A 12,794-nucleotide genomic window follows, 5' to 3' on the forward strand; every position below is an offset into this window, starting at 1 on the left:
GCTTCCCCCAATTTTTTCACATTTTCTTTTCATAGTAGCAGAATTGATAAAATTAGCATAAATATTATAGAAAAACCAAGGCACCCACAAAACATGTCACTCCTCACAACTTGTAAAGATAATTAAGGCATCACCAATGTAATGAATTGTGAAAAAATACCCTTCTCTAATCAACTCAATCATTATTTGAAACGATAACTTTACCATGTGTGATATCATAATCGAATAAGACTTTGATATCTGCTTTTAATTCATTATAGGAATGTCATGTCTACTAATCACGTAGCTTGACTCCTTCATTGGAAAAATAATTGGCCACCACATTAGCTTCCCTAAATATATGAGAGATTTTAACATTTTCAAAGTTGGAAGAAATGGATTTCGCATCATCAATCCTTCTTGTTATGGTCCATGAAGGGGGTGAATTACCTACAAGGCATTTGATAATGTTTTTTTAGCCCCCCTCAATCCATATATTTTTTATGTTAATTTTGTAGCGATATCAATGACCTGGAATGATCCTATGTCTTCATCTATGTGATTGGTTTGAGAGCCCAATGAGAGTGCCACAACTGAAACAAAATCACCATAGTAATCTCTTAACACTCTCGTGCTCCTAGCCAACCCATGATTACCCTTTGCCACCCCATCAAAATTAGCTTTTATCCATCCCCTTGGAGGATGAATCCAACTAATACCTTCACAATCCTTTTTCCCTTGTCTAGAAGCCTTAGATATATGCCCTTTGATATGTCAATCTCTCACCATCTTAAGATCATCGGTAGTACAGACAATGATCTCCATTTTATTCGTATTAGAAGGTAATCTATTGTAAATGTTGTTCATTCTAGAATGAGGTTATTTCTAGGGTCTGTAAGAACACCTTGAGCCTATCATCTAATAGAACCATAATAGTACTAAAATATTTTGAGGGGTGTGGAAGGGAAGGAGCCATATTGCTACTACTTGAGCCAATCAACAACTTTATTTTGTGATATCCTTCAAATGTTGATTGAGTTACCATGTCTTGTATCCTATCAAAGTGCATGCTCACATATTTTGGGGTTCCTTTTTCTTGTCTATTCCTCTTTATTTCCTTTCTAATAGCACCCACATCCGCACAATCCATAACACTATTCTTTGTGCACTATTCTTTTCTTCTTCTCTCATATCTCTCCATTGTCAATCTTAATATCCTTTCCTCTTTGTTAGGGATAGCCACATTGTCTATTCTCTTTATCTTTGTTTTCTCTTTTCTCTCTCTTGAATTATTTGTATCTCTTTGTTCCATGGGTGTTAACGATTTGGTTTTGCATAACTCCTATATTGCATCTCATAGTGGTTATTCATTTGGTTTTCCCAAAAATCACATCTCTTAATCCTTTTTCAAACTTATTCTCTTTTCATTTGGTGATTGTTTTATTTAAGTTCAATTGGTTGTCATGTATGGAGAAATAAACAAGAGTAGGTTTCTATTTGAGTCCTAATTATAGATAGTTGGCCCAAAAATATGCTTTGGCTAAGTGTATTGATCTATAGTAAATACTATTTACTATTTATTCTCTTTCTCTCTTCCATATCATAATATCATGATGTTAGCCTCCATAATGTATTAATCATGCTATAGTAGATTCCATAACTCATGTCAGTTTTGAATTTATAGGCTTCCTTGTGTGTAGTCAATATTTGTTCATTATAAGGATCCAAGGGAATCATATTATTTATTGTTGGATGGTAAAGTGATTTGATGGTGTTAGTGATCAAGTTGTTCCTAAGAAGAGGATGCATGTAATGATGAGATGTCAGGATTATTTTAGTCATTTAATTGTATACTGTTTGTACATGACCTTAGAGCTTTCATGTAAAGAAAATAGTTTCATTATGTTTTTCCTAATCATTGTTCCTATGTACTTAGACATTTTTTCTAAAATCTAATAAAATGTATCTAATCTTATTTATCAAATAAATTGTTTAAATATTTATTTAATTTTGTGTATTTGAGTAATTTATTAATTTACTACTTTAAAAATCTTTATAATGAGATAGGTCGTACGAGCATGCCATATGTTCATCATGCTTGCATCACTCATGTAGAGAAAGGTCAATCAATAACATATGATCAATCAAATATAAAGCCTCACAAGACAAATACTATAGTGCATGAAGTAAAGCACTCCTATTAGGCACAATTATAGAATGAGAAAACTAAAAATCCTCATTAGGAAAATTCATCAATTTCATAAATAGAAACAATTTTTTTAGGTCACCAATAAAGAAATAAATGTAAATTAATCAAGGCTTTAAAATGGACAAGATCTTAGAAATGGGGAAAGGAATATCATTGCAAATCTTTCTAGTATGGTTAAGTGAACCATGATGTGATCAAATCTCTTGTCAAATCATAAGAATGCATTGCCTCTATGGTCAACATGCCTTCCAGACTCACACATGAGCCTATACTTGATGATTCAATGTTTGGAAAGGCATATTATATTGGTTCTTTTAACTCTCATATTTAATTAGTTACCACTTTACCAAGAGACTCCCCAATAAAATATCCAATACATTGGTCTAGGTTGGACAAAAATAAAAAGTCACTCATGTACTTGTCTCTAACACCTAAGTCATAGGTGTGGACATGGTGGAGTTTATTATGAGGTACATAACCCTTGATGACCATTATGCTAGTGTCTTTTCCTATCATTTTATTATTCCAAACCACTTTAGCCATGATAAAAGAATTTCAATCCCATTTTATTTTCTATCATCTCTCGAGTAATCCATTCATTGTGTCCCTTATTTTTGTTCCTATTTAGTAGTTGGTTAGACTCAGATTAACACTGTTTTGTTGGCATTGTGTTGTCATTGATGTCAACTAGTACTGGTGTCATTGATGTCACCTAGTATAGCAGGTTACTAGTATAGCTTGTCACTGATAAGAAGAGAATTTCAACCAACATTATGGTTATTAGGATCACTGGTACACAAGTTAGTGTTGACTTGTGTGGAATACATAAGTATTGGAGACTGGTATTGTATGACAACCGGTAAGAGATATTTTGGTAGTGTATAGTTTCCAACCGATAAGCATATAAACAGTAAGTTAGAAGGGTGAGATAATGAAGATGTGTAGAATTGACATATAGGCTGAGGTCATACAATAGGATTCCCACCAGCTAAAGATGAGGTCACCAGATGAAATGAAGAATGAAAAAAGTTGTGTCTGCTCAAACAAGGAGGTCATGTCTACACAATACTGAAAGCAGAATGAGTGACAAGGATCTACTCCCACCGGAAAGTGGTAATTCTAAGCTTATCTCCCAATATGAATGGAATGCATCATAACCCTCTGAGATAAGATAGAAATGTAGAAGGAATATTATTTAAGGTTCACACTAGACCATTCAGTGAAACACAAGGATGCCTCAGGTGCATGAATTCAGAGATGTGCACCCGATCAATAAGAGTTGGCACGTTGTGTCACCCAGACAAAAAAGGAAGAGTAAATAAGTGATTGGTTTGTCACTTTGACAAACCAGTTGAGATGATGTTTAGGTTGATGAAGAAGAAGGACAGGTCGAGAAGCTACAGACAGAGAGTGCAACACATAGTGGGCCGATGCAGTGTTAGTGGTTGAGGAGATCTGACAAGCCAAAGAACGATGCAAGGCTAAACCGATAGTAGGTGTATGGTTTGAAAAGTGATCATACCAGTAGAATTAGAACAAGTGAGGTAATAGAAAAAATGTTAAGAGAAGAGAAAACTGAGAGAAGGAAGAGGTCAAACAAGGCAGAGATAGAGTAGAAGAAGAATTAGAAATGACTAGTTGAGAACTGGTTGTAGGGAAAAAGCAGTGAGACGAAGGAGGAGTGAAACCAATAGTGAGAAGTAATTTGCAGAGATTACAAAACATATTTGTAACCAGGTTATAACTATTGTATTATTTGATTTAATCCATTGAAATCACTGAGTTGGAGTTTGGTGTAGGGGTTGGTGCCCATAAACTATTAGGGGTTGGTGCCCTAAATCAATAGGGGTGGTACTCCTTGGGTTGGTTCCCTAAGTGTTGTAACCATTGTTTCATTGTGAAGTTTGATTGGAGCAGTAGACTCCAGTAGCATTTCTCATCGAGGTTTTTCCCATCCTTGTTTTTCCTCATATATACCTATGTTATGTGATGTGCCTTTATGTGGTTTCATTGTGATATCTTTCTTTATCTCATCAGTAGGCTTACTTGGTCTTTAGGTTGTTAACCGGTAATCACTCTTAGGATTACAAGGCTAAAAATTGGAAACCACTAATTCACCCCCCTCTCAGTGACATGTTGTGTCCAACTTGTGTAGATTCTGGTGTAAGGATAGAATGGTTGAATTTGAGTCAATCCCAATTCTGGTATGTGATGGGTCAAATTATCCGAGTTGGAGTTGTAGACTGGAAGTCTACTTGTCCTCATTAGGGTATGATGTATGGATGTATGTTTTAAATGGTCTCTTTAATCATGTTAGTCCTCTCACTAGTCATAAAGAAGAAAGAAGATCCAAGTGTAATGATGAAGCTATGAAGGCTATATTTAATGGACTTACCACTAATGTCTCCTCAAAAGTGGATAAGTGTAGATCTGTAAAGAGTTTGTGGGACAGATTGAAAAATCTCTATGGTAATGTGCCTACCACTACTAGATCAGTTTGTGAAAGAAAGAATAATGTATGGGAAGATGATAATAGAAGATCAGCCATCAGCTGTAGTAGTCATGAAGAGGAAACTGAGGTAGAGGTCTTGTGCCTAGCTCTCCAATTCACTCTTACTCACCCCAACTCCTCAACTCGCCCTTCTACTCAAGCTCCTCCAAGGTACCTTGTTCGGGTACACTCCTTAGACCTCCAAGGCCTAAAATCTACTAGCTTTCCTCCTAGGTATAGCCACTTGAGGTTTCTTATTGGTTTTGACCCAAATCTCTGATTTTGAGATGGTCTCCTACTAGGTTCCCAAAGCTCCAACTAGGCTCTAAAAACCTCCACCAAGGATCTTCACTCTAAAAAAATGTTTAAAGGTTGTGGTTATGTTGTGTAGGTATTTTCAAGGTCATTTTATGCATTGAAAAGTTCCACACCTTCCTTCCAAGCCCCAGGCTTTCAACTTGCTTCTATTGGCTGCTATTAGGCCTAATTGACTAGCCCTTCTTTGACTATTTTTTGGTCTTCTTCCCAAAACTTTCCTAACAACCCCCATATATCTTTACATATTTAGATACCCATTTGGAATTTAAACATGATAACTCAGTTTCCCATCTGGGTTTGTTGTACAACTAGGGTTACTAAAAAAGAGTTATTTTTAAGGGGTTTAGGGCTTCCAAGTAGTTTTGGAAGATGTGCTCCAAACTCTTCACCAGTCACAATCACCAACCCAAAAAAACTTGGATTCTTTTATTAAACTCATATAAATTTCAAAAACACTATGGGTTGCTGGGGTTTCACTTCTCCATGGCTCTGAAAATGAGCAATCTCTGCTGCCCTCACACACTAGCTACAAGCTTGTGTGCTATTCATCTCACCCATTCTCCCACTTGTGGCCTGCAAAAACACAAAACACCTACTATAAAACTATTTACAGAGCCTACCCAAGCCATCCACTGGATTTTATTTTTATAATCAAAACCCCAAGTTTCTAGGATTTGTGAGCAACTTTTACAAAAATAGTGATAACTTTTGATCCAAGGCACTTCAATCCTTCATATTATACTTGTTGGAAAGATAAAAAGAATTCATAACTTTCTCTACTATTATGAGAACCTTACAAGACCATATAGGCCATACAAAAGAAGAAAATCAAAGAAAAAACAATCCAAACGTGAGGAAAAGCATAGGAAACCCTTGGCAAATGAATTGAATGCAAACCAAAAGTTGATTAACTTGTTATTGGAGATGGTTAGAATGTTTTATACACCATTTTAAGTTGGTTCCAACCAACTTCCAATGCCATTTCCTTCATGGACAACTTTTGCCTAAAGATGCAAAAGTTGTCATGACCAATTTTTGACAACTTTTACCTATGAGTGCAAAAGCACACTTCAAGGCTCTCAAGGCCTGAAACATCACTCAAATGGCATCTGAAAATGGATTTAAACCATTTCCAAATATTCTAGCAAGTTTCTAGGCATCCACCTGGTACAAACCAAAAATTGACATTATGACAATATTTAAGGATAATGACAATTTTGGATCCTGAGCATAACAAAAGTGTGGACAACCAAACTATGGCTTCAAAAATAATCATAGGATTTATTCCACCTTATTACAACATAAAATAACTTTAAATCACACAAAAGCTCTAAAATGCAAGAAAAGACAACTTTGAGCTAGGTGCTCTGCACCATACTCCCCTGGGGCAAGGAACTCAATTCCCTTGAGTTATTAGGTCTGCTAGTTGCACTCCATGATGAATTATGTCAGCTTCTAACATCCATATAGCCTTTGAGTTAGGTAGACCTGCCCACTTCACAAGAGTTTGTAGATGCCCTTTCTTGTCTTATTGATCACCTTGGTATCATAGATGCTTTCCAACTAAACTGGTTGACTAACTGGTAAATCCTTCACCCAATCCTCTTCAAATTGCAATGTGGTATCCATCTAAGAGGTCTGAGATTCTCCTTTATAGGGATACAAGTCAAAAATATTGAAAATAGGAGATATGGCCAAAGAAGGAGGTAGTTCAACCTCATAGGCATTTTGGCCAAAGTTATGCACAATCTTGAGTGGCCCAATATTGTTCATCATCAACTTGGTTGGTTGTCCTTTTGGAAGTCTTTCCTTTCTAAGATAAGCCAAAACTAAGTCTCCAACCTTAAATTGCAAGTTCCTTCTTGATTGATCAGCTTGTTCCTTTTTTTTTTTTGTTTTTTGTTGCAAGGACTGTCGTACTTTGTCATGAATTTCCTTAATAACTTTAGAAAAACTCTTTCCTTGAGCACTCTTGTGGGTAATTGTATTGATATCACTAAGTTCTAAGACACCTCTAGGATGCATTCCATAAATAATTTCAAAAGGAATTTTACCTGTGCTTTGGTTGACTGAATCATTGTATGCATACTCTGCTTGGCTGATCACCAAGTCCCAAGTCTTACCATGCCGCTTAGTGAGACACCTTAGGAGATTACCCAAGGACCTATTGACCACCTCAGTCTGACTATCTAATTGTGGATGGTATGTAGATGAAAATTAGAGTCTAGTACCCAACTTCTTCCATAAGGTTCTCCAGAAGTGACTCAAAAACTTGACATCCCTATCACTCATAATGCTAACTAGAAGTCTATGGATTCTTACTATTTATTTGAAGAAAAGACCTCCAATATAGGTGGCATCATTGGTTCTCTTACAAGGGATGAAGTGAGCCATTTTGGTGAACCTATCTAGCACCACATAAACACTATCAAATCCTCTTGGTGTTGTTGGTAAACCCAACACAAAGTCCATGCTCAAACATTCCCAAGGCCTTTGGTGTATGACTAAGGGCTGATATAAACCTACATTACTTGCTAATCCTATTTCTCTTTGATATATGGCACATTTTTCAAAAAATATCCTTACTTCTGATTGCAACTTGGGCTAATGGTAGAACTGACTAACCTGCTCCATTATTTTATCATTGCCAAAATGACCTCCTAGACCACCTTGATGTTTCTCTTGAATGATGTTTTGTCTCATAGAGAATTGGGGTATAAAAAGGAGATGTACTTTAAACAATAAACCTTTCTGTATCATGTACTTTGAGTAGGAAACATGAGAAGTATTAGAAAAATTAGAACATGTAGCATATATATTAGCAAAATCTTTATCTTCTTTGTAGAGGTCTCTCAACTCCTCCAACCCCACACTGTGCAAGTTAACCTCTTGTATGGTCATGACACTCCTATTGAGTGCATCAAAAAATTTATTTGAGGTGCCCTTCTTATGCTTGATAGTGAAGGTATAAGATTGTAGGTATTCTACCCACTTGAGGTGCTTATGATTCAACTTCTCTTGTCCATTGAGAAAACTAACGGTGTGGTTGTCAGTATAGAACACAAACTCTCTGGGGAGAAAGTAATGACACCACTTCTTCAAGACTTGCACCATGGCATACAACTCCAAGTCATACATAGAGTACTTTTGTTTTGCTTCATTCAACTTTTAAGAGAAAAAGGCTATGGGAAGACCCTCTTGACTCAAAACAACCCCTATTGCTCTTTGAATAGCATCACACTCAATTGTAAATAACTAATTGAAATCCAGTAACCTAAGGGTAGGTAACTCACCTATCCTCTTTTTCAATAACTCAAATCCCTTTTGGGCCTCCTCTATCCACCTAAACTAACACTTGACTCCCCCTTTAATAGTATTGAGCACAAGAACACACACATGACTAAAGTTTCTTACAAACTTCCTATAAAAGGATGCTAATCCATGAAAGATCCTAACACCACTGATATTGTTAGGTATAGGCCAACTAAGGATTTCCTCAACCTTACTAGGATCCATTTTTAGAGAACCTTGTGAAATGACAAAACCAAGATATACAAGTTCAGTCTTGAGAAACTCACACTTTTCAAGGTTGATTTTGAGTTGTGTCTATTTCAGCTTCTTTGAGACCATCTCCACATGCTTGAGATGTTCTTCTTTGGACCTGCTAAATATTAGACTATCATCAAAATATACAATCACAAATTTACCTATGAACTCAACCAAGACTTCATTCATGAGCCTTTGAAAGGTGCTAGGTGCATTGGTAAAGCCAAATGGCATGACCAACCAGTCATAGAGGCCAGCATTGGTCCTAAAGGTTGTCTTCCATTCATCCCCTGGTCTGATTCTTATCTGTTTATAACCTAATTTTAAATCCACCTTTGTGAAGTATCTTGCACCCCTAAGATTTTCCAATAGGTCTTCTATCCTTGGCATAGGGAACCGGTACCTTATAGTGATCTTATTGATTGCTCTGGAATCAGTACACATTCTCCATTTTCCCCCTTTATTGGGTGCTAAGAAAATAGGTACAACACACAAATTCAAACTCTTTTTGATGAATCCTTTTTCCAAGAGCTCCTGCACTTGTTTGGCAATTTCTTTATTTTGACTAGGTGCCATTTTGTAGGCAGCCTTGTCAGGCAAACTTGCCCCTAGAATTAGGTCTATTTGGTGATTTACATCCCTCATTGGTGGCAAAGAATTAGGTAGATCTTCTCCTATTACTTCTGCATATTTTTTGAGTAGACCCTTTTCCTCTTGTGGCACTTCTTCCATTGGATCTGCTTTACCTTCTTCACTAGGTTTGAACACAATAGCATATCCTTGATCTCCTTCTTGTTTCATCACCTTAAGAAACTCTTTCCTACTCAGCATCATCACACTTGATCCCACTTTTTTTTCCTCTTTTGGATTAGGTAATGGATCCATTTGATACCTCTTACCATTCTTGATAATGACATAGCTATTCTTCTCTCCATCATGCTGATCCTTTACATCAAATTGCCATGGATGTCCCAACAACAAACGACAAGCATCCATAGGCAATATATCACATAAAATCTTGTCCTTATACTCACCAATCTCATAGTCTACCCATGCTTGTTGATCAATTAAGACATGTTTGCCCCAGTTTAGCCATGACACCTTGTAGGGAGTGAGATGTGGTAGCCTCTTTAACTTGAGCTTATCCACCATTTCAGTTGAAACTATATTCTCACTTGAACCTGAGTCTACAATCACTTTGAAAATATTGCCTTGAGACTTAAAAGTTGTTCTAAACAAACTCTTCCTTTGTGGTGGCTCTTGAGCTTGAGGAATCTTCAACAAAGACCTTCTTAGCATTAGACTTTCACCATCTGTCACTAGGCCTGCCTTGTTGAGAGGGGAAGACACACTTTGATTGTCTTCTTCTTGCACTAATGGTTTTCTTCTCTCACCCATGTATGTGTATGAAGAGCTGGTTTATTTCTCCAGACACCTTCCCATTGTATGGTCAACTTGATTACAATTGTAACATCTACCAATGAAAACTAAATTTCATCTTCCTAAGCTTCCAAATCTTCCCCTAGAATTGTTTCTTCCTCTCAAGGATCCTCTAAATGGCCCCCTTGAAGAGTCTCCACCACCTTCTTGCCTTGAGTTTTCTTCATTCCTTGATGTTTGCTATCCTCTACCAAAAGTGCCCCTTCCTCTAAAGGATCTACCACCTCTAAACTTTTGGTTTTGTTCACTCCTCCTCTTGATTTGGACTTCTGCTCTTAATGCTAACTAAAAACACTTATGAATGGTATCAAGAGTAAGGATACTGATTTCATCTTGTATATTTTGTCTCAATCCATTCATGTATCTAGCCAATTTATCCACCTCATTCTCATGCTTCTTAGCTCTGAGGCTTAGTTTATGGAATTCCTCCATGTAAGCATTGACATCTATGTTTCTTTGTTATAGGTTTTGTAGTCTCTTGTGGAGGTTTACGTCATAATCCCCTGGTAGGAATTGTGCCTTGATCCTAATCTTCATTCTTTCCCATAAAGTGATCTTCTTTTTACCTCCTTGCACTCTCTCTTCTTGCATCATGTTCCACCATATCAAGGTGGATCCTCTAAACCTTGGTTTTTCCACATTCACCTTTTTCTCCTTTGTCACCTCCTTGTAATCAAAATGATCATTCAGAGCACCCACCCAATCAGTTAACTCCTCTCCATTGAGATTCCCTCCATAGGTAGGTAGCCCATGAAAATTGTCCTTAGAAATGGACTTGACTGCATCAAGGAAAAGTATTTGGTCTTGTGGCATTGCAGCCATCCCATCTTCCTTTTCTTCCCCTTCTTCTTCTCCCTCAGTCTCATCTCCCCACTCTATCTTAACCTTCTCTTTAGCCTTCTTGGCATCTAGAGTCACTCATCCATCTTCATCCTTTGTTTTCAACTCTTCTACCATCTCGGCCACCAAGTCCTTGATTACCTCTTGAGTTCTTCCTTTAGGTGGCATTGAACTTGCTTCAGATTCTTCAGGGTCTGACATACACTGACTGATTCTATAGGTTGGCTCTGATACCACTTTGATGTAGAGGTCTTATGCCTAGCTCTCCAATTCACTCTTACTCACCCCAACTCCTCAAGTCACCCTTCTACTCAAGCTCCTCCAAGGTAAATTGTTAGGGTACACTCCTTACACCTCCAAGGCCTAAAATCTAATTTCTTTCCTCCTAGGTATAGCCACTTGAGGTTTCTTGTTGGTTTTGACCCAAATCTCTGATTTTGAGATGGTCTCCTACTAGGTTCCCAAAGCTCCAAAGACCTCCACTAGGGATATTCACTCTAACAACATGTTTAAAGGTTGTGGTTATGTTGTGTATGTATTTCCAGTCATTTTATGCATTTACAAGGTCTGCACCTTCGTCCCAAGCCCTAGGCTTTAAACTTGCTTCTACTGGATGTTATTACACCTAATTCACTAGCCCTTCTTTGACGGTTTTTTGGTCTTCTTCCCCAAAATTTACTAACAACCCCAAGATATTTTTACATATTTAGATACCCATTTGGACGTTAAACAAGATCACTTGCTTTCCCAACTAGGTTTGTTGTACAACTAGAATTACTAAAAAATAGCTATTTTTAAGGGGTTTAGGGCTTCCAGGCAGTTTTGGAAGATGTGCTCCAGACTCTTTACCAATAAAAATTACCAACCAAACAAAAGTTGGATTATTTTATTGCACTCATAGACCTTTCCAAAATACTATGGGTTGCTAGGGTGTCACTTCTCCATGGCTTTGAAAAATGAGCAATCTCTATTGCCCTCACACACTAGCTACAAGCTTGTGTGTTATTCATCTCACCCATTCTCCTCCTTGTGGCCTGCAAAAACATAAAAAATCTACTCTAAAACTATTTACAGAGCCTACCCAAGCCATCCACTAGATTACAACTTGTGCAATTCATGGATGCTCAGGTAAAATGCATTTTTACAATCAAAACCCCAAGTTTCTAGGATTTGTGAGCAACTTTTACAAAAATAGTGATAACTTATGATCCAAGGCACTTCAAGCCTTCATATTATAATTGTTGGAAAGATAAAACAAATTCCTAACTTCCTCTTCTATTATAAGCATTTTACTAGACCATATAGGCCACACAAAAGTAGAAAATCAAAGCAAAAAATAGTCCAAACATGAGGAAAAGCATAGGAAACCCTTGGCAAATGAATTGAATATAAACCAAAAGGTGATTAAACTATTATTAAAGATTATTGGAAGGTTTTATACAAAATTTAAGTGGGTTCGAACCAACTTCCAATTCCATTTCCTTCATGGACAACTTTTGCCTAAAGATGCAAAAGTTGTCATGACCAATTTTTGACAACTTTTACCTATGAGTGCAAAAACACACTCCAAGGCTCGCAAGGCCTAAAACATCACTCAATTGGCATCCCAAAATGGATTTAAACCATTTCCAAACATTATAGCATGTTTCCAGGCATCTGCCTATTTCAAACCAAAATTTGACAATTTGACAACATTTCAAGATAATGACAATTTTGGATCCTGAGCACAACAAAAGTGTGGACAACCAAACTATGGCTTCAGAAAACATCAAAGGATTTATTCCACCTTATTAAAACATAAAATAACTTGAATCACACAAAAACTCTAAAATGCAAGAAAAGACAACTTTGAGCTAGGTTCTCTGCACCAAAAACTCATCTCTTCATGGCCCAAGAGACAAAAAGTGAGATGAACACATCCGAAAGTGATAATGCAGATCAGTCCTACTGGCTATATGTGTTTGGGAGTAA

The sequence above is a fragment of the Cryptomeria japonica genome, chromosome 5, assembly GCF_030272615.1.
Source record: "Cryptomeria japonica chromosome 5, Sugi_1.0, whole genome shotgun sequence".
Lineage (NCBI taxonomy): Eukaryota > Viridiplantae > Streptophyta > Pinopsida > Cupressales > Cupressaceae > Cryptomeria > Cryptomeria japonica.